The 27,254-nt window shown below is 45.8% G+C and overlaps 1 pseudogene across 1 annotated transcript in view; it reads right to left on the bottom strand.

Annotated features, from left to right (window-relative positions):
- Positions 1 to 25,819, bottom strand: part of LOC309858493 (cingulin-like protein 1 pseudogene) — a 51,104-nt pseudogene extending 25,285 nt beyond the window's left edge. Inside the window, exon 1 of the transcript XR_014316648.1 lies at positions 25,607 to 25,819. The product of XR_014316648.1 is annotated as a cingulin-like protein 1 pseudogene (transcript). The remainder of the gene's footprint in view (positions 1 to 25,606) is intronic.
- Positions 25,820 to 27,254: the final 1,435 nt, after the last annotated feature.

Genomic DNA, 27,254 nt, shown 5'->3' with positions numbered 1-27,254 from the left:
ATCAGTCTGAGAAATCGAAGTCTTCGGATTTAGTTCTCCTGCCTGTGGATGTCACAGAGTGAAAGTCTTAAATGAAGAAATAAAGCCTCTTTAGGAGAATCCCTGGGCAGGAAGCTGGTGCGGTGGGGAGGGGAGAGTTGGTGTCACCGGTACCATGTGAACCCCACTCAGGATGAACCCCATTTTTGAGAGCACTTTTACCAAGAGCATCTCATTGTGAATTTAACTGGGCTTGAAGGCAGAAAGAGCAGACATTTCTCTTACTGCATCATGGCATCGGTATCCATTCCTCTTCTCCCTCTTGGCCACGATGTGGGCACCTCTGGGTACAAGGACCATAAGTACAGCAAACAGTCGTGCACACGGTAGATCCATGAAGTATTTGTTCTGATGCTCAACCGTTCATTGCATCAGCTAACAAACCTGTGAGTGCCTGCTGTGTGCCGGAGAGGGTGCATAAACATGAACGAGGAGGGCATGGTCTAGCGGGGTGGACAAGGGTGCGTTAACCACAGTGCAATGTGCAAGAGAGCTAACAGAGGTGCACGGGGCGAGCAATGGAGAAAGTTGTGCCATCAAAAAGAGGTGGTTCAGGAGGACCTCAAGGAACAGGTGCTGAACTGGGTGTTAGGAGATTTCCCCAGGTAGGTTTACTTTGTCAAATAAAATCTATTTTTCAGAACAGTTTCAGATCAGAGAAAGGCTACTTAGCTAATTTAAAGGTCCCATAGACCCCATACTCAGTTTCCTCTAAGATTGCATCTCTTATTAGTATGGTACACTTGTCATAATTAATGACCCAGTATTGATCCATTATTATTATTATTATTATTATTATTAACAGAAGTCCATACTTTATTTAGTTTTCCTTAGTTTTTACTTAATGCCCCTTTTCCGTTCCAGGGTTCTACGGAGGATACCACATAACATCCTGTCTCCTTAGGGCCTCTTGGTTGGGACAGTTGCAAAGACTTTCCTTAGTTTTTTTTTTTTTTTTTTTTTTTTTTAAGATTTTATTTATTTATTTGACAGAGAGAAATCACAAGTAGATGGAGAGGCAGGCAGAGAGAGAGAGAGAGAGGGAAGCAGGCTCCCTGCCGAGCAGAGAGCCCGATGCGGGACTCGATCCCAGGACCCTGAGATCATGACCTGAGCCGAAGGCAGTGGCTTAACCCACTGAGCCACCCAGGCGCCCCAAGACTTTCCTTAGTTTTTGAAGCCCGTCCAGGTTTGAAGAGTCCAGGTCAGATATTTTGCAGAATGTCCCTCAACTGGAATTTGTCTGATGCTTTTTACATAATGAGACTAGGGTTATGGCTTTGGGGGAAGGAGACAACAGAAGTAAGTGCATTCTCATGACATCAAACCAAGGGTATACGTGATCAATCACTGTTGTTGTTGACCTTGATTACCAGTGTGTGTCACATTTCTCCATGGACCCTCACCCCCCAAAAAAGTTATTCTTTTTCCCTCTTTCCACATTGTCCTCTGTGGAAGGAAGCCACGACGTACAGCTCACACTTAAGGGGATAGGGAGTTAAATGACCTGTCTGAAAGCAAAGTACCTATATAAATTATTTGGAATTCTAAGGGAGATTTGTCTATTCTTCCTCATTTATTTATTTATTCAGTCATTTGTTTATGGATAAATGGATACTTGTATGGACCCTTGGATATTTATTTTCTATACCCAATACTATTTTATCTTACTGCTCAAAAGCGTTCAAGAGCTCTTTCAGTTGGCTCCTGAGTCCCTTAGCCATACCTGCAACAATACGGTGTGTGCGTGCGTATGTGTATGTGTGTGTATCTTTCCAAACGTACGTGTGTGTGTGTGTGTGTGTGTGTGTGTGTGTGTATGTCTTTCCAAACTTTCTGGCACTACCAGGTAAGTTTTTATAATATGGCTTCTAAACAGCAAAGTCCCACCATGTTAACATCTTCAAGCACACCAGCACGAAGACAGTACAGAGAGCTTTAATATAAGAGAGGACCTCAAAGTTGTTCATCTAGTGCCCTCCTCAGGTCACCTCAGTGCCTGAGGTCACAGAGCTCTTCTGAGGAACCTCTGCTTTCTATTACTTAAGCTCATCTCCCTTATTTTTCCACTGCTCTGACTACCTAGTACTGCCCACTTGTGAATGCCCAGTCAACCACAGAGAAACCGTGTCCATCACTGAATCTCTCCAGGTATCCAAGGGACCTCAGTAAGGTTGCAGGCTGAGCAGGGTCAAATATGTGCCTATGGGACCTTCAGACAGTCAGGAAGGTGGCACTCTTTGTTTTCCACAACAGTTGAATTTTCCTGTGCTGCCTCACTCCCTTCTGGTTTGAACAGTCTCTTTTGGGGAAATGCTCTAACTTCCTCACATCCAGGCCTCATCACCAAACCTAAAGTCCAGGAAACAACTTAGGTGGTAAGGGGCCTGGGAAGTACACCTTAATGGGGGCAGACAGGTCTAAGACCATTCAGTAGGGTACAAACAGCCTCTTCAGCAAATGGTGAGGGGACACCTGATATCTACATGCAAAAAAAAAAAAAAAAAAAAGACATTAGAACCTTAATCCCACACCATCCTCAAAAATTAAGTCCAAATGGATCACAGACTTACATGTAAGAGTCAAAACTATAAAAACTATAAAACTAAAATAATAAAACCCTTAGCTGAGGGGCGCCTGGGTGGCTCAGTGGGTTAAGCCTCTGCCTTCGGCTCAGGTCATGATCTCAGGGTCCTGGGATCGAGCCCTGCATCGGGCTCTCTGCTCAGCAGGGAGCCTGCTTCCTCCTCTCTCTCTCTGTCTGCCTCTCTACCTACTTGTGTTCTCTGTCAAATAAATAAATAAAATCTTAAAAAAAAAAAAAAGCAACCCTTAGCTGAGTAAGTCATCATGACCTTGGTTTAGGTAATGATTTCTTAGATATGATACAAGTAACAACAACAACAAATTAACTCAACATCATGAAAATTTAAAACGTTTGTTTATCCAAGGACAGCATCAAGAAAGTGAAAAGACGATCCAAAGACTGAGAGAAAAATCTGCAAATTATATATTTGGAAAAGAGACTAATATCTGAAATATACGAAGAACTATTACAATTTAATAATTTTTTAAAAATCCAATTCAAAAATGGGCAAAGGACCTGAACAGACAGTTCTCCAAAGAAGACATATAAATGGCCAATCAGTACATGAAAAGATGAGTCATCAGGAAATGCAAATCAAAACCACAATTCAGGCCATTTCACACTGTTACACTGGCTATAATCCAAAAGATAAATAATAATAAATGCTGGGGAGAATGTAAGGAAATTAGAACCCTCACACATTGCTGGTGGGAATATAAAATGGCACAACTACTTTGAAGATCAGTCTGGCAATTCTTCAAACATTTAAACATAGAGTTACTATATGACACAAAGATGCCATTCTTAGATACATACCCTAAACAAATGAAAACATCTTTTGCTACAAAAACTTGTACACTTCATATACTCTGTATGTATACACAGAGACTGTAGAATACTGGAGACTCTTTTAAGGAAGACTCTTTTTTTATTTTTGTTTTTTAAGATTTTATTTATTTATTTGGCAGACCGAGATCACAAGTAGACAGAGTAGCAGGCAGAGAGAGGGAAGAAAGAAGGCTCCTCGGGGCTCTGTCCCAGGACCCTGAGATCATGACCTGAGCCGAAGGCAGAGGCTTAACCCACTGAGCCACCCAGGTGCCCTAAGAAAGGCTATCTTAAGGCTTTTATTTTCATACCTGGCAGCACCTGGACTTGGACCTAACTCTAGTTCATTTGGACACATGACCTCTAATTCTAGACCTGCACATTATAAGAAGAAGCCAGTACAGGCAAGATTCTCAATAACACTATCTACAAAGCTAGCAACTAAACACAGTTCTAATCACCCAGTCCCATATAGATACCTGCCTCAATCTTGGGCCATCTTCTCTCTCTCTCTTTTTTAAAGATTTTATTTGTTTATTTGAGAGAGAGAACATACACATGAGCTGAGCAGGGAGGGGCAAAAGGAGAAGGAGAAGCAGACTCCCCACTGAGCAGGAAGCCCCACTCAGGGCTCGATCCCAGGACCCCAGACCAAGACCTGAGCCAAAGGCAGATGCTTAACCAACTGAACCACCCAGGTGGCCCCACCTTGGGCCCTCTGAAAAATATAAATCATGTGAACAAAAAGTATACAGATTTATTTGGTAACACCCAATGACAAATTATATTATTACCAATTATCAGAGAATACCACCCCCTTCAAATTCCTAAAAACATTAGTATTTTTTTAAATGTAGTCTAGAATGAGACAGACAGCCAACAGAATAAACAAGCAAAAAAAAAAAAAAAAAGGTAGTCTAAGCCAGTATGCCAAATATTCCCACTAACCATTATTCTTGCCCATAGAAACAAAAATAAACCAAATTTCTTCTTTAATAGCTTTTTTGACTTTGCATACCTGAAAAAAAGTAATGTTGACTCAAGGGAAAGAAAACTAAGGAGGTTAAATAAACTCAAGAAGAGAAAGGAAAAGCTGTTCTTGGGAACTCACTTATAATCTTGAAAAACTCATCCCCCAAGGAGTGGTGGTTCAGATCGTCATAATATATATGAATTTCCAAACTCAACCCGACTTCTCTGAAGTACACGCACATGATATAGGGTATCTGATCTTAGTCTTTTCTATGTGTTGTGCAATTAGAGTTTAGTGTGGTTGTGCTGTATTTAAGTCTGTCCACTCAAAAGCTTTCCTCTGCTAAAATCTTGGCTTGCACCAGGAAACAGTTGAACTGTGCTGGGAAAAACAGTGCCAAAGACATGAATTATCTCTACAGTACTTCAAGCATGGCAGGCAAGGCCAAGCCTACAATTGCTGTGACATCAGTAAGAAGCTCTAGAACACATCCTCACAGTGGGAATATAAAACTAGGGCAGAATTCAAACAGCTTCTTCTTTAGGATCATTTAACTATTTCAAGTGCCCATTGGGGCCAACCAAGATTGGTAACTCCAGCTAGTTTCTCTCTTGCGCCAAAGACCTTTCCTTGGATGTCCCAAAGGCCCTTCAAACTCAACATGGTCACTCTCAATATAAATTAGATGGACGTATTCACTCAATTACCACTCTGCTAAGACCTCGACCCCTCTGGATTTTCAATGTCTCCAATATTCATCTGGTCATTTGGTATGAATGTCTAAAGTCACGCCTGACAACCTGTTCTCACCCATTCAATCCGACCATGGCTACAGGCAGGGACTCCCGTTTAAGGACTCAGATAGTAGAAATGAGGCAGAGGAGGATTGGCAGATTAACCTGAGAGCTAGAAGCTAGCACACATCATGATAATAACAGTTTACTTCTTCCAGAAGCATCCATCTTCTTTCTTGCTTTTCAACACTGTTTCTCTTTTACTCACTGTTAGTTAACCACCTCCTTCTTTCTTTCTTCCCCACCCTCTCCCTGACCCTTGCAATGATACCATTCCCATTTCCACAGAGAAAAACAGAGTCACAGAACCCTAAGGTTTGGTTTACATTTTTCTGACAGGTAACTTAATACAGGAGAGGGAGGGAAGCTTGATCTGGGCCAAATTTTTTGGCCACATCTGGTAGCCAAGCCCTGTGGGAGATAAAGTTTCAGACTTCAGCACAAGTGAGCCCAACCCTGTCCTGTAGTATCAACAAGGCAGCTGACCCAAAAAGGTCATCCTCTCAGCTTGTCTAAGTAGTCTGGGCTCTGCTCCTGATTTGCCCTCACCTCTGATTCCAGTCCCCTGACTCAGCTACTCATAAACTCAAATTCTGGCCCTCCTGATTCTGGCCTGGTTTGCTGACTTACCTTGGCAACCTTTTTGATTTCTCTACAAGGAGAATGCTAGGCTAGAGCTCCATGAGGCTGGGGCACCAGAAGAGGTAGCAGGTAGCTAAACCCTTACTAAATCATTGTCCAGGGAGCTATGTTGCTGCCAATAAAGAAAATGCAGATGTTCTACACTTATTCACCGAAAGACACTCCAGATATATTGTGAGAGGAAAATATGCATTTGTCAAAAGTATGAGCTGAAACATATATTTATTTTTGTGGTGCCTGGGTGGCTCAGTGGGTTAAGCCTCTGCTTTGGGCTCAGGTCATGATCTCAGGGTCCCGAGATCGAGCCCCGCATCAGGCTCTCTGCTCAGTGGGGAGCCTGCTTCCTCCTCTCTCTCTGCCTGTCTCTCTGCCCACTTGTGATCTCTCTTTGTCAAATAAATAAATAAAAATTTTTAAAAAGAAACATTTATTTTTTCCTATCATATGCTCTTATGCATTATTCAAATTATTTGAAAGCATGCTTTTTCTAAGATTTCTTTTACTAAAGCAACTATAAAACAGAAAAATTCCTTAAAATTATACCTGAATGGGGAAAATGGCAAATATGATAATTTATATATCCTCTACCACTTAATTTTAATTTGCAAATATAGATGGGTTTGTAAATCATAAAAAGGATGCATTCTCATTCTGTTGATGATATAACTAAGGCTGTGAGTGGCTGAGTGGCTTATCCAACTAGAAACAATCCATTGCCCAGGAAAAAGAAAAAATTTATTTTTAACCCCGAGATTTATCTATATTTACTATTTTAAAGTCCTTTTCTGGGGCACCTGGATGGCTCAGTCGGGTTAAGTATCTGACTTCAGCTCAGGTCATAATCCCAGGGTCCTGGGATACAGCCCACGTCAGGCTCCCTGCTAAGTGGGGAGTCTGCTTGTCCCTTTCTCTCTCCCACTCCCCCACCCTCATTCATGCTCGCTCACTCTCTCTCTCAAATAAATAAATAATCTTTAAAGTCCTTTTCTAGTAAAATATACATTCTTTTCAAGAATTCATGGAGCATATACCTCGATAAACCATAACCTGGGCTATAAAACAAATCTCAACAAATTCAAAACAAGTGGAATCGAGCAAGTGTGTTCTTTGACCACAATGGAATTCGACTGTTATCAAAAGAAAAGACAAGAGGAAAATACCCAAACACTTAGAAGTTAAATAGCCCACCTCTAAATAATGTAAGACTCAAAAAACCCTGAAAGAAAAGAAATAAGAGAGGCGCCTGGGTGGCTCAGTGGGTTAAGCCGCTACCTTCGGCTCAGGTCATGATCTCAGGGTCCTGGGATCGAGTCCCGCATCGGGCTCTCTGCTCAGCAGGGAGCCTGCTTCCTCCTCTCTCTCTCTCTGCCTGCCTCTCTCTGCCTACTTGTAATCTCTCTCTGTCAAATAAATAAATAAATCTTTAAAAAAAAAAAAAGAAAGAAAGAAATAAGAATACATTTAGCTGAATGAAAATTAAAATACAACATATTAAAATTTATGAAACACAGCTAAATCTGTGCTGAGGGGAAAATTCAAGGAGGAAAAGTCTGATCTAAGCTGCCACCTCAAGAACCTAGAAAGAGGAGGACATTATAAACTCAAAGCAAACGGAAGGAAGGTAATAATAAAGATAAAAGCAGAAATCAATGAAACTTCAAACATAAAACAATAGGGAAAAAAGTAAATTAAACAAAAGGCTGATTTTTTTTTAAGATTTTATTTATTTATTTGACAGACAGAAATCACCAATAGGCAGAGAGGCAGGCAAAGAGAGAGGGGGAAGTAGGATCCCCACTGAGCAGAGAGCCCAATGTGGGGCTCGATCCCAGGACCCTGAGATCATGACCTGAGTCGAAGGCAGAGGCTTTAACCCACTGAGCCACCCAGGCGCCCCAAGGCTGATTCTTTTAAAAGATCAGTAAGATTGACAAACCTCTGGCAAAATGAGAAAATAAAGATAAAATACAAATTAGTAATATCAAGATTGAAACAGGGCATTGCCACAGACTTGGAAGCATCAAAAGGATACTATAGGAACACTACAAACAACTCTATCTACGTGAATTTGACAAGTCAGAAGAAATAAGCCAATTCTTCGAAAGCATAAACTACCACAGATTACCCGAGATAAAACAGATCATTTACCTGTCCCATACCTATTAAGGAAATTGAATTCATAATTTAAAAATTCTCAAAATGAAATCTCTAGGCCTACATGGTTTTGCTGGAGAATTCCACTAAGTGTTTAAAGAAGAATAAACATGAATTCCACACAATGTTTTCCAAAAAACAGAAGAGAAAGAAACACTCTTAATTCATTTGATGAGGTCAGTGTTACCCTGTGAAACCAAAACCAGACAAAAATGGTACCAAAAGAATATTCGCAAAAAAACCCATAACTATAGACCAATATCCCTTACAAGTATAGACACAGAAATCCTAAACAAAATAACAGCTAGTAGAATTCAGCAACATATAAAAAGAATGAAACACTAAGACCAAGTGGAATTTATTTTGGAATGCAAGACTGGTTGAATGTTTGCAAATCAGCAGAAAAATCACATGGTCAGATCAGTGACGCAGAAAAAGCATTTGACACAATGCAACACCCATTCATAAAAACCACAAACAAAAATAAAAACTCCCAGAAAACTCTGACTAGAGGGGAACATCCTAAACTTGATAAAGAGCACCTACAAAAGGCTTATAAATAACACTGGATTTAATGGTAGAAGACTGAATGCCTTCCCGTTAGGATCAGGAGATCAGGAGTAAGGCAAAGATACCCATGCTCACCATTCTTCCTCCGCAGAGTAGTGGAAGTGTTAGCCAGCATAGTAGGGCAGGAAAAAGGAAAAAAAAAAGCATACAGATCAGAAAGGAAGAAATAAAACTAACCCAGATGATGTAGTTGTCAATATAGAAAATCCCAAGGAGGGCGCCTGGGTGGCTCAGTTGGTTGGACAACTGCCTTCAGCTAGGGTCATGATCCTGGAGTCCCGGGATCGAGTCCCGCATCGGGCTCCCAGCTCCATGGGGAGTCTGCTTCTCCCTCTGACCTTCTCCTCGCTTATGCTCTCTCTCACTGTCTCTCTCTCAAATAAATAAATAAATAAAATCTTAAAAAAAAAAAAAAAGAAAAAAGAAAATCCCAAGGAATCCACTGCCCCATCCCGCAAAATTTAGAACTAATAAGATACTATTGGTTGATCTGATAATGTCTAGATACAAAAGGAAAGCTGTTACAATATTGTTCATCAAGAAATGACTTGGAAGGAAGAAAAAATCTCTGAGAACATATCAAAGAAAGTTGGTTTCATGAGGAAGGGAAATGGGCGTAAGCCAGCTGGTAGGAACAAGCTCCTAGACCCACGGAGCAATGCCTCAAGCTCACAGACAGACCACTGGTAACCAAGAATGTGTCCTCCTCCTTTTGAAAAGGCTGTATGAATTCTCGGCTGGAGTGTAAATTTTTTAAAAGTGACTATTTAAGTGTGAATCATTAAAATTCTTCTTTTGACATCTTTCCAGGGGTGTCTCTTTAAACACCTGCTCAAAGACCAAAAGAGACTGCTACCACTTATTGGACTACAGGCCTAGCTTCATCAGACCCATGAATGCCACTTGGAACTCTTTAAAACCTTAAATCCAATGCACATTTTCACACCTAGGCTCAATGCTACCGACAGTCCCTACAATCGGGAGGCAGAGGTCATCCATCTTGGGTGACAAAAGGTCCATTTATCCTCTTCTAGCTTCTCACACCTCCCATTTTATTTTCAAAGCCCTTTATTTAGTAACCACATGTTTTTAACACAGCAGTGCAGCCAACACGGCTGTTCTGCACCTAGGATCACTGTGGGCCAGTACCCCTGCGGCAGAAACCCTGCCCGGGATGGCACCGAGCTCATTTAGGCTCCATCCTCTGCCGCCCTGCTTGGATCTCTCAGAGCCATTTTTCCTCCCTTTACCCTCTAGACCACGGCTCAAACTCCCGACTCCTCTGTCTCTCGTGTCCTGATGTTCCCAGGCCCCCAGCTTCCTATCCACACCACCGCCACCCCCTCCCCCTCCCCCTGCCATCCTTCTTCCTTCCCACCTCTACCGCACCTCACTGCGCCCATCACACTTCCAACTGACAACTGTCCCTCTTGCCCGTTTCTAATGCTGATTTTCCCTGTAGCTGGGCACTGGCCCCATCCCCGGTCCTGCCCCTTCTAGCTCCTGTCCTTCCTCTTCCTCCTCTCCTCCTTTCTGGCTTGCTGTGTTTGTCAGTCCAATCCTCCACACGCTCCCGTCTTGGCCCAGCTGCCTTCCCCAGAAGTCCATGTGTATTTACAGAGTCCGTGTGGGTTGGCTGCCGACGACTGCTGGCCAGTGTGCTAGAAAAAGTATGACCAGGAACCAAACACTATGTGCTTGGACCATCTCTAACCGAATCATGGTGCCTTCCTGGAGGTCTAGGGGAAGGAGAAGGGCAGCTGACCGTCTAGGGCATCGTGCAGCTCTGGATAGGGAAATGACTGCATTCCTACTTCAGAGAGCCATGTGCGACCCAACACGTGGTCATTTGGACCACTCCCTGACACGTAAGGCTGCCTCTGGCTCCCCGTGTATTTGCTAGCAGCCTAGGCTTATCCAAGAGCTAACTAGAACTTCTAATCCCACTTTCTTTATTGCTTTGGGTTGCTTTCATTTCAGGGAGGGGAGAGAGCAAATTCTACAGTGAGAGCTCCCCCACTCCCAAACAAAGTGCCTCTAGAAGCAGGCATGCTTTTTTGACTTGACATTAGGAAGTTTACGCATTTCTACCTTCACCTAGCACCTGTGGTAAAAGATTAAGACCTGCTCAAGAAATGGGGCTGGGGACGCCTGAGGGCTCAGAGGGTTGACTTTCAGCTCAGGCCATAGTCCCAGAGTCCTGGGCTCAAGCCTGCACCAGGCTCCCTGCTCAGTGGGGAGGGGAGCCTGCTTCTCCCTCTGCTTGTGCTCTTTCTCTCTCTCTCTCTCTCTGACAAATAAATAAATGGAATCTTAAAAAAGGAAGGGAAAGAGGAAAGGAGGGAAGAAAGGTAGGTAGGAAGGAAGAAGGGAAGGGAGGAGGGAGGAACAAAGGAAGGAAAAAGAAAGGAAGAAAAGGGGCTATGAATTTAAAATGAAGGCTGTGTGGTGTAGGCTGGCCGGGAGCCTGTCCCCCTGCCTTGCCACCGAGCTCTCAATGTAGCTCTTGTTCTTTAGCAGGAGGAGTGGCTCCACATGAAGCCAGGTCTCCTGACCTGGGATGACATCTTTATCTCATGGACACCATGAATATGGTGAGCAAACAGTTGTCCCCTGCTGGACACAGTCATGACCGATGTAGATGAATGTCCACTGTAAACACGGAGACAGCAGCCACCTCTCAACAAGAAGTTATTTCTGAGTCATATTATTTTGTTAGCTCAGTGCCAGGCCAGGCTCTGACTCACTTCCACCAGAGTTGTGTCAAGGTCAACATCGGTGGCTGCAAAGAGGTACAGTAAATCATTAACCCTGGTTCTCCACGGGGCCCAAGCCAGCCACAGAGGTCACCACCTGCCAGCCACGTTTTCTCCCCAGTTCAGCAGCAGATAGTTCACGGTACACAGTGCACGCATCTGCCTCTGCCCGGAAGGGCACTGAGACGGAGACGGGGAAGGGCAGCGAGCTGGGGCTATAAGGGATACCGGTCGTAACAGGATGGGGAGCAGGAAGCTGAGCAGGCCAGATCAGCGCCCAGCAGCTTGGAGCCTCAAGACACAAAGTCCCAAAGCAGCAGTGGGAATCTGCTCCTCGCACAAAGTCAGGAAGACAAAGAAGGAAAACACCTGGCCAGGCAGAGAGGACCCTGCAGATCAGAGAGCGGGTGGGATTCCAACGGCGTACCGCTCCTTTGGAGTTGGCACATGCTGGACTCAAGTCCGGAGTCCTATTTATAAACCCAGCTGGCTCTAGAGACTTCCCTGAACAGACTCTGGAGGACAACCCTGATGCCTACTTTCCAGAGCTTTTTAATGCTTTGGCTATTGCTCCAAAGCCATGAAGAACTCCATGCTTTCCAACTGGATTTGCAGGCATCAGAGGCCTAGTCATCTGGCCACACTTCTCCTGGTGCAGGACACACATCTTTAGGCTCTTGGGCAACGCAGGGATGGAAAAGACAAAGTTTTCACATCCTCTTATGCCACATCTGCCCACATACTTTCAGATCCTTCTCAACGCCACCTCTTCGGGGCTCTGCCATTTACTTGCCTGACTTTCTCCTGTCTTGTTCCCAAAAGTCTCTGATGCACATCCAGCCCTTTTTTCTAACCGCAAGTGGACTCAGAGTTTCCCTAAATCCAGACACAGCCAATATTCCTTCTCTGGACCACACACTTGAGAAACATATGCAGAAATTTAACAAAAAATCTTAACAAAAAGAAAGAAGACGAGGAGAAGTGTTCAAAGGGGAAATATGTGCCCTTGGCTATATTTTCCCCTCCGTCTGTAATTCCCTGAGGATAAGGCCCATCTGCGACTTTGGAATTTCTCAGGAAAGGAACCAACCTCTCCCCAGTCCCTTCTCCCACCCAACTCCTACCCGCTGCCGACAACACAGCATTAACTTTGTTCTTCACGACGAAAACTGCTGCAATCACCCTGTGGAACGGACATCTTGCCCTTTATTTGGTCTCTCATGAAACCAGCCGAACAATGCTGGCTGCAACAAGTTCTGTTCCCCAGTGATCCCTGGGGCAGGAGGAGTTTTCCATTACATCTGCCTCTGACTTGTGCTTACACACACTTCCAGGATCCGAGCGTGTGGTCACCACGAACACATGACTTTATCGGTAGCTCAGAACTCACTAGGTCACGTCTCATCGCTGCAGAGGACACCTACCCCTCCAATGGCTTTCTCCTGGGATCCATCTGCCACCGACGATGCGCCTCAATCCATTCACGGCAAATATAGAAGCCCTCAAAAATATTTTGTTGAGTAAGGAAGTACGTGAACACGCAAACACATCTATCAGTTGCCTAGGGTGAGACCATGGAGGATACCAAAATAAACAGGGAAAACGGGTATCCCTAAAAGTCTCAGGAGGCAACAACGCAGAGTGTCCTATCTCCAGCTCAGGATGTTCCCTCCGTCCGGAATGCCCTTTCCCACCTGGAAGTCACCTCACTGACTTTCATGCTCCCAAGACATGTCCATGTCTCATGCCCTCTTGGGGAAGTCCCTTTTCCTGGCCCACCTACATGGGACAAAGTCAGCCCCTTTGTATTTCTGAATAAAATGCTGGATGCCTTCACTTCTCATGATGCCTAGTGAATACACAGCTATGGGCAAGGCGAAACGATACATGTTCCCGGAGGGACAGAGGCTCTGGGGGTCTTAAAAAAAAGGGCAGCAGCTACAAGACCACAGGAAGAGGACATATGAACTCAGTCCAAAGGGACAGCGGGGTTCTAACTGGCCGAGACAGGGAGGGGGTCTGGGGCAGGAGAGGCATTGGAGACAGACAACTAACATGACCTGAAACAGGGGACATATGGCAAGGGTTGGCCAAGGGGACACAGGGCAAGTCCAGGAGGAGGACAAAGGAAAGCAAATCAGAAAAGACAGACTGACGCCAGACTACATATGACTCTGGGAGACAGGCTCTGTTAGTACTGCTTTCCCCATAGAGAGAGGAGGATTCTGGGGATGACAGATGTGGTCTGCCCCAAAGGATGCAGTCATCACTCACCTGCCATGCTTAAGGTCACACAGCCTTCATCTGTGTAAAAAGCAAAGAATCTATACACGCGCACACTCATACACCCATACTAGACATGCAGATTCCAGTCTCTCAACAGTAACACATGGTGAAGGCGCCTGTCCAGAGCACTGCAACATGGTTAGCAGCATCCTCGGCCTCCACCCACCAGATGCCAGCAGCTTTGCCCTGGTTGTGACAACCAAAATTGTCTCCAGACGCAGTCAAATGTCCCCCAGGGCATGTGGGCAGAATCATGCCCAGCTAAGAACCCCCAACACAGACTACCTCCCAAAGAGGTCAGGAATTACAAGGATAGAGAGGAGGAGAAAAATTGAGGGTATTTTGCTGACTGGTGCACAGAAACTGAATTTTTTAAAAAATGCAATGTTACTCTACAAAATAAAATATGGTACCCCAAAAAAGGATCTCCCTGCTGCTAAGCAGTGGAGACCAAGCCCATGTCTCGACTCTGTCTACTGAAGGGGACCTCAAAGCAAAGGCCCAGAGGCAGCAAGCAATGCTACTGGGGGCACGGGAGTTTGACAGAAACACACAGTTTTCTGGAGGCAACAGAGATGCTTTAGTGTGACCGGTGCCGGGTTCACCACAGAAAGGGTGAAGTGAGGACCAGGGCGTAAAAGGCAGGCGAGAGGCAGCTTACGCAGCACTCTGTAGCAGGAGGGAAGCCGTGGGGGGGGGTTGCGGGGGGGCAGCTGCACCTGCAGCAGGAGGGAGTGATGGGGAGGGGCGGAGTCAGGAGGGGAAACAGGAAGAGCATCACCAACCACCCAGGCTGACCTTAAGGAGGCTGAACTGCGGCGGCAGCCACGGAGAAGGAGATGGGCCAATGGAAGGGAAGCCGCGGGCGCCGAAGCCACGGACCCTGGCAGCAGACGGAAGGTGAAGGACAAGGCAGAGACAGAGACTCCAGGGACAAAAAGTAATCATTTCCCACTAAACTCAGGGGTTCCTGTGTCCCACCTAGCAGAGGCACAGATCTGTACCCCCATTTCATTGTACATGGGATCAACTCAAACGGTATGAAAGGTTTTATACACAATTTTTAAAGAGTTTTCCTCTCAATCCATCCGCCTGCTTGTTCCCAAAGGCAATCACCATTTACTGCTCTGTATCCTTCCTGAGCAATTGAATACCTGACAAGTTGAATACCTACCTGCACAAGCATATACACATATGCATTCATTTTGGGCTTGTTTCTATTAATACGATCGGTATTCCATTTACAATAAAAAGGAATTAAAAACAAGGACCAGAAAACTTCTGGAAGTCCATCGCAGACCCAGACTGAGAACCCCGACCTCTCCTTAAGCTGATATTCTGTTTCGCTGTGGTACATTCTGATTCATTCACACAGAGACTACTTAGTGAGCACTCCACAAAGTGTCAGAAATATAAAGCGTTTAAGATGGTCCCTCCTTCCAGTTGAAGAGAATGACCTATGACTTAACAGGAACGGTCCAAGGACACAAGAATTAGAGTAGCAGTGTGGCAGGGTGCTGTATTTCTGCTGGAGTCAGTAAGCTATTAGGAAAAGCGACACAGAAGAGATGGCTTTGTCAAACTGTGGTATTAGGTATCTTTTACTAGACACCACACTGTCCCCGAACTCAGCAGCCTAAAATAACACTAACCATTTACTAGCTCACAGAGTTTCTGAAGGTAAGGAATCTCGAAGTGACTTGGTTGGGGAGCTCTGGCTTGGGTTGTCTGATGAAATTGTATTCAAGGGGCGCCTGGGTGGCTCAGTGGATTAAGCCTCTGTCTTTGGCTCAGGTCATGATCTCAGGGTCGTGGGATCGAGCCCCGCATCGGGCTCTCTGCTCAGCAGTGAGCCTGCTTCCCCCTCTCTCTGCCTGCCTCTCTGCCTACTTGTGATCTCTCTCTCTCTCTGTCAAATAAATAAATAAAATCTTAAAAAAAAAAGAAAAAGAAATTGTAGTCAAGATGCTAGCCAAAACTGCAGTCATCTGAAGGCTGGAGTGGGGCCAGAGGATCCAGCTCCAAGATGGCGCACTCACATGACTGTTGATGGGGTCTCAGTCCTTTACCACAAGGGACTTCCCACAGGCTGCCTGTGGGTCCTGACAACATGGTTGCTGGCTTCCCCCAGAGAAAGTGACACAAAAGGAAGCAAGGAAGAAACTACAGTGTCTTTTATAACCTGGCCTTGGAAGTCAGACTCTACCATTTCCTACTGGTCACCCAGATCACCCCTATTCAACACAGGAGGGGACATCGAAGGGGCAAGAGTACCAGGAAGCCCAGGTCACCGGGGGTCATCTCAGAGGCTGGCTACCACTACGGCCTTGTATATCCGGGTTTGTTTGGATGTTGTACCTATTTCTGTGTCCACACTGCTCCTTCTCTAATGGACTTAAAGCTTATGACATGTTCCGTTTTCTGCTTAATGTGATCAAATAATAGTGCCAAATTTTTCCACCAAGTAGAAATCTACTTAATGATCTTGGCAGGTCTTTAGAAAAATGTTCATCAGGCAGAGTTTAGAGGGTCAGAGAGAGTATAGAGGATCAGGGAAAGTATAACACAGATTAAGTAGGATTTCTGGTAATAAAATTAAAGTGTTTTTACTTTCAGATGTTAAGGATTTAACTACTTGCAATATTCTAGTGGCTGCGACAGTCCCTGCTATTGAAAAGAGACCCTCTCATTACACAGCCCAGTCCGTGGGCTGACCGTATTCATGCCCGGGCACGCATCTGGTTACTGGCCCTCAGTGAGAGGCTACTGCTCCTGTCTCACTCACATACCTGAGCTCCGAGTAGCGTCTATGGATGCCTCGGAGACCTCAAAATATTCCTTCCATTTGGGGAGACAGGCAAGCACACCACAGAGAAATTCTCACTACTTCTATAAATGCATGAAGGCATTTCCAGCACTGAGACATTCAACCACCTTAGCAGACAAGAAACAAATGACAACTTTCCTCCTACAAACCTCACCACCCATGGAGCAAACTTCTCCCTTCAATCCAGGGTCCCTATCCACCCTCATGCACTTGCTCATACACACAGACTATAAATCCAAGCAACTAGTACTGGCAAAGAGCAAAACCTCACCCGCCCCCCCCAAAAGTGGGGCCCTCACAATCTTACTCCTTTCCCTTTCTGCCCCTCAGCAGAGAGAGGGGAAGGTAAAAACCCCATTAAAAATGCAACTGTAGGGACACTTGGGTGGCTAGATCAACAACCCACTCCCAAGTATAGGAACTGAGGCCAACGTCACATCTCCTGAATCACTTGAGCCTCGTCCTCTGGTCAAGCCTCAGTACACGTGGGAAATGGACAAGGCAGGCAAGACAGGGACAGCATGACTTGTAGACTAGGCTGTTGTGTCACCCTTCCTGAGGCCAGGGTAAGGTTTTTTTTACTGCCTTCCCCACCCAATTAAGGTTCAACACTTTCTCTTCACACTGCATGAGAATTCACTGCGATTTTCTGGGTCATCGGAGGGCTCTGGGTGTCCTGAAACCTCCACCACCCCTCCCACTGGAGCTGCAGGAAAACGCCCTCCTGCTTAACCACACCCATGAAGCCTCGAGGTATCATCATTAAAGCCTGGCCGATGTCCTACCCATCCCTGTGTGAGGAACCTTCCTAATGCAATCTGGCATCATTTCTTCCTCCTGCTCTGGGATGCTCTCCACAGAACAGCAGCAGCCAAATCCCCCCGTGATTCCCGAGAGAAGAGCTCCGTTACTGCTGCTGTCCGAACCAGGAAATCGAGGTCCTCCTTGTAACCACTTTATTTTTTTTAAAGATTATTTGTTTATTTATTTATTTGACAGAGAGAGAGATCACAAGTAGACAGAGAGACAGGGGGCGGGGCGGGGGGGGGCAGCAGACTCTTCACTGAGCAGAGAGCCTGATGTGGGGCTCAATCCCAGGACCCTGAGATCGTGACCCAAGCGAAAGGCAGAGACTTAATCACTCGGGCGCCCCACCACTTTATTTTATGAGGTCCTCCCCTCTGGAAATCTTAACTGCAACTGGAATCTAATTGACTCCTTAAATAAATGCAATCTATTTTAGCTCCTCTCCCAGGTCAACGTTCTTTCTTGGTCTTGCATTTAGGGCATTTAAATGTCCAGGATTTCTAATTGTCAACTGTGAGTTTATTAAAAGTTGCTGTGTACAAAGATAGCAGCTTTAAGGGATGCTAATGTCCAGAAAGGCTTGAAAAGGTCCTGGGGGAGGCAAGTTCTCTTTTTCACTTCTAATTCTTAAGTATTTGGTACGCAGGAGACACTTAGGGTGTCCAGGTACAGAATGGATGGACGTGCCACTTCTCTCCTGAATTTTGCCACCCAAAGCAGTAAAACTTTCCTGCTCGCCCCACCTGCCTGCGACTCCACCACAGCACCAAAACATCATCCTCTTACCTGCAAGGCTTTCTTCCTACAAGACTGTAAACGATCTTCGAAGCTAGAGACCATGGTGCGCCCACCTCTGAACTCTCAGTGACTGACACCGCAAAAGCATACTCCCACGTTTGATGAGAAGGGAATGGCTGTCTCTGGAACTCTTACTCTGTCTTGCACAAACACAGCAAGTGAATCTGGCAGCTCGGTTAAAGCACCAGGAGTGAAGTGCAGAGATGTCCTGTTCACCAAGGACCCCCACACTTGGGGTCAGAATCGCAGTGGGGAGGGGGCACATCTAGGGCTTACACCGTGGTTCCCAAACAAACATGCTAGAACATCACACCATGCCTCCTATGTAGCTTTTTTTTTTTTTAAGATTTTATTTATTTATTTGGCAGAGACAGAGATCACAAGCAGGCAGAGAGAGAGAGGGAAGCAGGCTCCCTGCTGATGCGGGGCTCGATCCCACGACCCTGGCATCATGACCTGTGCCGAAGGCTTTTAACTGACTGAGACACCCAGGCACCCCTATTCAACTACTTTTTAATCAATACAGAATGTAAAAGAGCAATGCAATGACAAAGAGAGTAGTTTCTTCAGGAAAAAGAACTGGAGAGAAGAGAAATGAAAGGAGACCTTGTTTAACCTTGAATCTTTAACCTTTATCTTTATCTTTAAACTTGAATCTTGTTTAACCTTTAATAACCTTGAATCTTCCCCATTTCACTTTTGCCGATGGAGAGTTCTAGGCCACCCTGGGCACACGTGAGTCGGTGGAAAAGAGATACTTCCCTTTACCCAGCCAAGTGCAGCCCTGCCACTTCTGTTCTCAACAGCGGTCATGCAGAATGAGCGGAGTACCTGAAGGGAGCAGGCTGAGGAAATAGGGATTTTTTACAGGTTCTCTCACTATCCTGACTCCCATGGAGAAAACAGAAATGAGATTTTCCCCTGAAACAACCCTATCTTTAAGGGAGGCAATTCCATTGATCCTGAGATTAGCAGTGGTTTTGCCATCTGACCCTCTGCTGACCTTTTGCTTTTATTTTATTATTTATTTATTTCTTTCTTTACTTCTCAGAGAGAGAGAGAGAGATCACAAGTAGGCAGAGAGAGAGGGAGAAGCAGGTTCCCCACCCAGCAAAGAGCCCAATGCGGGGCTCGATCCCAGGAACCTGATATCATGACCTGAGCAGAAGGCAGATGCTCAACCCACTGAAGCACCCAGGGGGCCCAACCTTTTGCTTTCAAAGAAACAGTTTACAGGTTGTAAGAAAAGAGGGAATAAAAATCTAGAAATGACACAGGAAAGGCACTGAAGCATGTCTTCCTTTTTGTAAGACTGAGCGACATTTCCAGATTGTTCGGTGAAACACAAACACGAAGTCATAATTTGAGGGCAGCTTTGGAGGCGAGAAAAAGTTGCGACATTACTGAGTTTGAATAAAATTGATGTAAGCGTTATAAAATTTAAAACGTGGACTTAATGTTAGAATGACAGACACTCTAGGGAGCGAAACAAAATGAAAGCACAGAGATCTGTATATAAATATGTAAATGCAAAAACAGGTTGTTTCTAGAAGTTTCTCAAATATATCATTCATTAAACCAAATCCAGTGCTCTTGTGCCTGCTCTCCTGTTCCTGGACCTGGCTGCTTGTCCTCACGTCTCTGCACTTGCGTCATCCCCCACCTCTCCTACCCGAAGCCTTCCCGGTCTGCCAGGAGTGGCCCCCACCCTCGTGGAGTGGCTAGGAAAGCCTGTCCTAGGTCCCTAGAACAAACACCAAGTAAATGTGCCCTCCCCAACTGAAAACCACTCAGGTGTCATGGCATTGAGGCATTCAATGAGTTCTCCTATCCCTCTCCACCTCACCTTTTCTATCTTAAAGTCTTTTTGTGTTCTTAAAACACACACACACACACACACACACACACAAACCCAAAAATGTGTGTTATTATAAAAAATTTTAAACATTAGCAAAAGTAGAGCACATAGTAGAATTAGCTCCTTACCCATCACGCAGCTTTGATACATAGCAACACACGACTAATCTTGTTTCCTCCACACCTCCACGTACTTTTCCCCAAGTGGATTATTTTAAAGCAAATTCTCCAGACAGCCTACCATCGCACCTAAAAATACTTTGGTAAATTTCCTTAAAAGATAATGGACTCTTAAAAAGAATAACACTATTGTCACCCCTAAAACTTTTGGTTACTTTATTTCTTGAAATCCTTAAATAAAGAAACAGTGTTTAAATGACTCCAGTGATTTCCTTTCTTTTTTTTTTTTAAGATTTTATTTATTTATTTGACAGACGGAGATCACAAGAAGACAGAGAGGCAGGCAGAGAGAGGGGGAAGCAGGCTCCCTGCTGAGCAGAGAGCCTGATGCGGGACTCCACCCTGGGATCATGACCCGAGCCGGAGGCAGAAGCTTTAACCCAATGAGCCACCCAGGCGCCCCAACTCCAATGATTTCAAGTGTGTGTGTGTGTGTGTGTGTGTGTGTGTGTGTGTATTTGCTATTGGTTTGTTTGAATTGGGATCCAAATATGGTCCACGTGTTGGATCTGGGACTCTGCCTCTCCAAAGTCTCTTTTAATCCGTACCCATCTTAACTTGCATTGTTCCACAAGGTTCCAGCCCAAACCCGCGTTGCATTTTCCCACCTACGAGGTGCTGAATATGCTGGACTCAGTACCTCGGGCGTGCTTGGCCTCCACACTCGAACACCACTCACGTTCCCCTACACGCTGCCTCTCCTGAGCACAGGCCACCTCCTACTGCACTTGATGTCTGGGGCATCTGCTCTTTCCTCCTCTGTAGTCAGCTCGAGTGTTACTCCTCCCCCCTACAGTCTTCTGGAAGGTACATTTATCTGATTTATCTTCATAACCTTCATAACACCTTGCACTTGGCCATGGTTCGGTAAGTAAATCTGTAAATGCTCGATTTACAAATGATACAAATGGATAAGTGAAGGACGGTGGCAGTCGGCCACACATCTTCATCGTCCCTCCGCTTCCCCTCATCCACTCATCCACTCACAAGTGAGGTAGCTGTCGCTTAACCTGTCTGTTGGGGTCATAAAACAGCCTCCTGGCCCAGAAGTCATACCATACAATACAAAAATAAAAGTGGCAGGGCGCCTGGGTGGCTCAGTGAGTTAAAGCCTCTGCCTTTGGCTCTGGTCATGATCTCAGGGTCCTGGGATCGAGCCCCATGTCGTGCTCTCTGCTCAGCGGGGAGCCTGCTTCCTCCTCTCTCTCTCTGCCTGCCTCTCTGCCTACTTGTGATCTCTTCCTGTCAAATGAATAAACAAAATCTTAAAAAAAAAAAAAAAAACCTTTATAAAAAATAAAAAATTAAAAGTGGCTCCTTCAACACCCTCAAAAGCCTTGTGTCTTTTAGACACATATTAGTCCTTCGAAGATCGACACTAACATGATGACAGTGCTCCCCACAGACAAGATTTAGTCATTTCCACAAGAAACCATTCGAATTCATCCATGAGACCCCAAAACACTCTAACATCTTAGGACTGTCAGGACTCAAAGGGAATCTCCCCTTTTGTCTGTTTATTCCTGTGATCCACAAACGTTTACTGACCTCCAAGTAAATGCCACACACATGAGGAATGCCAAATGGGAAATGACGACAGTCCTGAGTATGACGGGGGAGATAAAACCCAGGACAAAATGTCCAGCATTCACAGGTCCCTGGAAATGGTAAGGCCCAAGAAGCAACCAGGGGCCTTTCGTGGAGGAACTGGACATTTGAGCGGAGCCCACTCTCTAGAAAACCTGAAAGCACTAAACCATTTGCCCTTCTCTTTTGCACAAGGAGTTGCAGGTGGGAAGGAGAAACTAATGCGCTAGACGCGCTTCATTTTTCTCTCAGACAGCAGTCACTCCCAACCCCACTCCCTGCCCGTTTCTTCGCTTCGGTCCCAGCCAAGGCCACAGACTCAAGGACAGAAAGGACATCTCCTTTTCAAAACTAGAACAAGCCTTATAACCCAAAGAGTATGTCAGGAAATATGGTGTCAAAGTCCTTAAAGGTCCTTTGAAAGAATGTCCTTTGACAGAACCCACCTTTCCAACAGACATGAAGATCCAGCTCCCTACGGGAGGAGAACTCAAGTAGCTCACCCAGGGACCCAGACCACCACGGCTTGGAGGGAAAGATCTGCTTCATTCTGCTTGAGGAAATCCCCCCAAACCACAGCACTTGTGAGTTCTCGTCCGGGAAGCAGTCAACCTGTTCTTAAAAAGGCGTAGCTGCTTAAGTCTACACAAACCACTCTTACAGAGTACCTATTTGGAATACCTGTAAAATGTCTGTAACAGAACCTAACAGTTTTCACCAATTGTCACAGTAATGTAAAACTTTAAGTGCTCAAGCTCAGGCCAGGATGAAATATTTGTTATTTGACAACTATAAGATAGCACTTAAGGGGTTTTAGGCCCCAGGACATTGGCAAAAATCAGAAACACTAATGCCAGACAGTCGGGCTGCCTCCTAAGACTTACCAAGTAAGTCTTTTAGTCACAGTGGTGGTAGGAGTCCCTCACCTAGGGCAAGAAAAGGTTAAAGGCTTGTGCACACACACATTTAAGAGACACTCTACCAAGTTTAAAAATATATTTAAGAATATATTTAATTCACTCTCCTCCAAGTAGTTAATAGAATAATCTTAAAATTCTGTTATAAAATAATCTTAAAATTCTATTCTAGATACCCACATGTAAATCATTTAATAAAAAGGCAGCTTCTGTCCACTAGACTGACGTAATTTTTTCCATTAGATATGATTCTGTCACATTTGTTCAGCAACCACCTTCAGAAGTAAACGCTAACTGCCGCAAAGAGACAATCGTGATGCTCTTTAAGAAACTGCATGGAAACACAAAAGCAAGGTACAGAGATTCACAGAGTCATAGCAGGGTTTCTTAAAAGACCTTCCACATCACCATTGAAGAAAACCCAACAGGAACCATGCCACAGGGACTGATAATCTACTTAAGAGGAGAATTTGTCTTCCATTTACTTTCACTCATCAGACATCACACAGATGTAGCTGTGTGCCAGTCACTGTGCTAAACTCAAGAGACAAGGATCACACACATGCAGTCAATGTGCTGATGGGTTGAGCTTGGCCCCTATCATTCTCTTCCTACTGATTTAAAAGCCAGGAAATCTCACATCAACATCCAGATATCTGGCTTCTTTAAAAGAGAGAGAGAGAGAGAGATTGCAACATGGGCCCAGGATCCCTTGACTAACAACTTTCAACAGCAGCGTAGAAGCAACTGACCCTATAGCAAAGACCCTACACACTTCCTAGTTTGCCAAGGTCTCCACCGTGCCCTACTATTACCCCAACAACACACCCAGAGGCCCACTTATTTATGTCCCTTTTGGGCCCTGAGGTACTTGGGTTTGCCACTCCCACTCTAGAGAAAAAAATAGAGGGGATAAAAATGACCCCTGGCTGAAGAAGCTCAGAGTCTAGTAAAGTCAGTAGACAGGATGAATTACAACATGGTATGTTATAAACTACAGCAGAGGAATAAGCAGGGAGCTACCAAAACCCTATGGAAGGGTGCCACTAACCCCACCGAGAGGAGGGAGGTACCCAGTCACCATCACAGGGGAAAGGACACTTGGGGAGGGTCTTAAGGGATGAGAAGATGGTCAGGCAGAAAATTGGAAGGAAGTCAGTCCACATGTGCACAGAGTTGAAAGGACTAAAATAATATGGAGTTTTCTGGAGGCAGGGTTAGGCAGAGAAAGGACCTACTACACTAACAATTTTGAACTTATGTCTGGGGCAATGGTGAGCCAAGAGAGCTTTTGGGCAAAGGCTGACATGATCAGATTTGTCCTTTCAGGAAAAGATGCCAAAAACCTTGTAGAAAATGACCTGGGGCAAAGCTGGCATGCACCCCTTTGGATGCTACAGGGAACCCCTTTGTGTGGGTTTCCAGGCGCTCAGAAACCCTATGTTCTCTGCCCACGACAGGCATCTTGGTGAACTCACCTGTTACTTCTTTCACAGACCGGTACAGGTCAATGAAGTTATCTTTCTCGAACAGACATAATGAAAATGCTGTAAATTAACATCCAGTACTGACCTTTGGAAGGGTAAAAATGCAACAGGCAAGGTTTCTACAGATTATCTCCGTTCCACTCACCTACCCTGCTTCCCTTCCCCACTTCCAGTGTCTCTGAGAGGACGCAGAAGCTTCTAACAAAACCCCTTGCCTCCCAGGTGTGGCACAAGCTTAACTATCCTTATATTTAAATCACTATAAACATGCCCCAAACTCCCTCCTCAAATACCCTTCATTATCACCCATGTTAACTTGAGCTTTGATGCAAGGTCTGGAGGTGGTGGACACACGCCGGGTTCAAAGAAGAATCATCTTACTCAGTAGCCTCCTAGCATGTCCCCCAAGAAACAACAGCCCAGAAAAGCCTGGAGTGAGGACACCAGGCGGCTGCCCAGAAAGAACTGAAGATGGGAAAACACACACACATCCTCTCAAAGCAACAAAAAATTAAATCAGTTTCCATCTTCTCCCCCAAACTAAAGCATATCTCAGAAAAAGCAAAAGAACAAAACAAAACAAAACAAGAACCAAAAAAACAAAAACTAAGGCAAATCACCGAGAAGAGCTTTAAAAAAACAGTCTCGGTTATAACAACCCCAAACAGACTATTTCCCAGACTTTTTATTGTTATAACAAACAAAACCATCTTTCACTTCTTGTCATTTGCAATTACCATGCCGTAATTGAAAACCAGTGAATCACTATGGAACTTCAGGGAGAGAGGGGGCCCTACTCCCTCAGAGCTGTTGCTGTCACCGTCACAGGAGGACACAGCAACAACATCAAGAGTTCTTTCCTCACATCTCTAACCTGTGCATTGCAAAGACTCTAAAAACTTCATGCTCTGTCATTTCTCTCGTTCCTTTAAGACGGCATGGTATTTCGGAGCATATTCCCCTTCAAAAGACCTCAACATAATTTTTCAATCTATTCGCAGGAGCCAAGAATTCAATTAAGAGAAGAATTATCTTGCGAGGGTTTGGACAATTCAGCCCATTAGCCCTCATGGAACTCTGCTGAGAAAAGAACCTGAACTGTGCAACGGGAGGCGTCCCGTGTCAAAAGGAACCGGCCAAGGCAGGGGCAGGGATGGAGTCCAGAAATCTGGGCCCAGCCTGCCACCCTGCCCCATTAGCAAAGCCACACGGTGCCCCGGGTCGCTGACCCTGAGGCGCAGCCGGAGGGGTCCAGCTCTGGGTTCTGCGAGAGGCTGGCGCATGGGCCTCCAAATCTCACCTCGAGTGAAAGCATCACCCATGTAACAATTTTTAGATTCACAGACTCAAGATGGTCAACAGCAGCCCTGCCAAGCTCTGTTTCCATGATCTGATGAAACTGAGCTTCACTGTGTAATGGAAAACGACTGGCACGGGTGTGGGCGAGGTGGTCTTGCCCCTTTGTCTGTCCCCAAGCTGATGCCCGGGGTCTGGCCAGACCTGGCGTGGTGCCTCACCTTGGTGGCTTCTTCGACGCTCTCCCTCAGGGCCTGCAGCTCTGCGTCGTACTGCTCCTTCAGCTTGTCCATCTCCAGGTCGTGGCTGGAGACCTCTTCCTTCAGGGCTCCCTTCAGGGCGGTGAGCTCCCGCTCCCGCTTCCTCAAGAGCTCCTCCTGCTCCTCCTTGGCGATGAGCAGATCCTGAAGATCCTGTTTTGCCTGTAGGAGTTCCTGGAGAGAGGAAGCATGGAAGGGGAGGTGAGGATTAAACCTCTTCGCTGAGGGCCATGCAGGTCCTCCCCAGCCTGGGCTGCCCTACTCCCTAGCCATCCTCCGACTCTCTCCTCCCCACACCACCCAGCACTCTGGACCATCGCCCCCTCTCCCTTTCACTCCTTTGAGGCCATCATGCCCTCGATTTGTCTGTCATGGCTTTTTGAGTTTGATTTAATTTGAGAGAGAAAAAGGGAAAATGATTCCATTTTCATTATTTTGAAGGGGCACGTATGCCTTCTCCACCTCCTTTCCTTCCTGTGCAGTGAAAGGTCTGTCGCCCTTGCAGTCCATGGGCTTTTGCGTGCTGTCGCTTCAGTGGGGGCCATGCTGACGGGCCGGCCTCCCTGCCTCCACACCACCCCGGCGACCCACGGTCCTGGGACTGGGGCTGACTCCGCCCCTTCTCCCCCTGTCCCACTCCCTGCTCTGAGCAGGTGCAACACTCCCATCTTCTCCTTAACTGCCAAGAGTTTCCGAAGAAAGTCACAAAACTGGGGCAACAAGTTCCACTACAAATCACATTAGCTAAACCCAAGTGTGTCCTGCCAGAAGCTCAGCATTCCTTTTACTTCACCATCTTTGTCCCAGACCCACTGAGCTCTCGTCAAGCCCCAGACACCCTCTCTTCCTGCGGGCGGGGACTCCAACACAGCTGCCTCAGCTCCCTCGGCACCCGGGCTCTCCTGTGCACGCCAGGCCCTCTCCACCCACAGCCACTTCACGCACACATAGCTGCCTCTCGCCAGCCTGCTCCAAGGCTTTCCTCCATCAGTGATTTTTTTTTAAAGATGTTTATTTATTCATTAGACAGAGAGAGATGCAGCGAGAGAGGGAACACAAGCAGGGGAAGTGGGAGAGGGAGAAGCAGGCTTCCTGCCGAGCAGGGAGCCCCATGCAGGGCTCGATCCCAGGACCCTGGGATCATGACCTGAGCTGAAGGCAGCTCAACTGACTGAGCCACCCAGGCGCCCCCATCAGTGATCTTTCTTCTGTCATTCTGTTCTCCTCTGTTTCTTGGATCTATGTCCTTTTCCTCAGGGCATAAGAATCCCCTGGGTCAAAGGCAACAAAACAAAACAAAAACAAGCTTTTCCATGAAACTTCCTGAAAGTGTAATTTCTGTTCACTATACTTCTTGACCACCGAGTCACTCCTCCATCTCTTGCTATATGGCTTTGGATCCTAATGCACTAAGACTGCCCCCTCCAAGGTCATAGTGACCTCTTAATCACCACATCCAGGCTTCATCCCAGTCCTCATTCTTCTCGACCCTTCTTTGACCCACCCCCCTGCACGCCATCTCCTTAAAATTCTCTTTGGCGTTGCAGTTCAAAGACAGTCCGTGCCTGTTCTCTTCCCTCAGGCTGCCGCTTCTACCACAATTTCTTCT

The sequence above is a fragment of the Mustela nivalis genome (assembly GCF_964662115.1).
Source record: "Mustela nivalis genome assembly, contig: HAP1_SCAFFOLD_2635, whole genome shotgun sequence".
NCBI classification, from domain to species: Eukaryota; Metazoa; Chordata; class Mammalia; order Carnivora; family Mustelidae; genus Mustela; species Mustela nivalis.
Note: the sequence above shows the minus strand (reverse complement) of the source record. Positions and strands in the feature narration are given on the sequence as shown.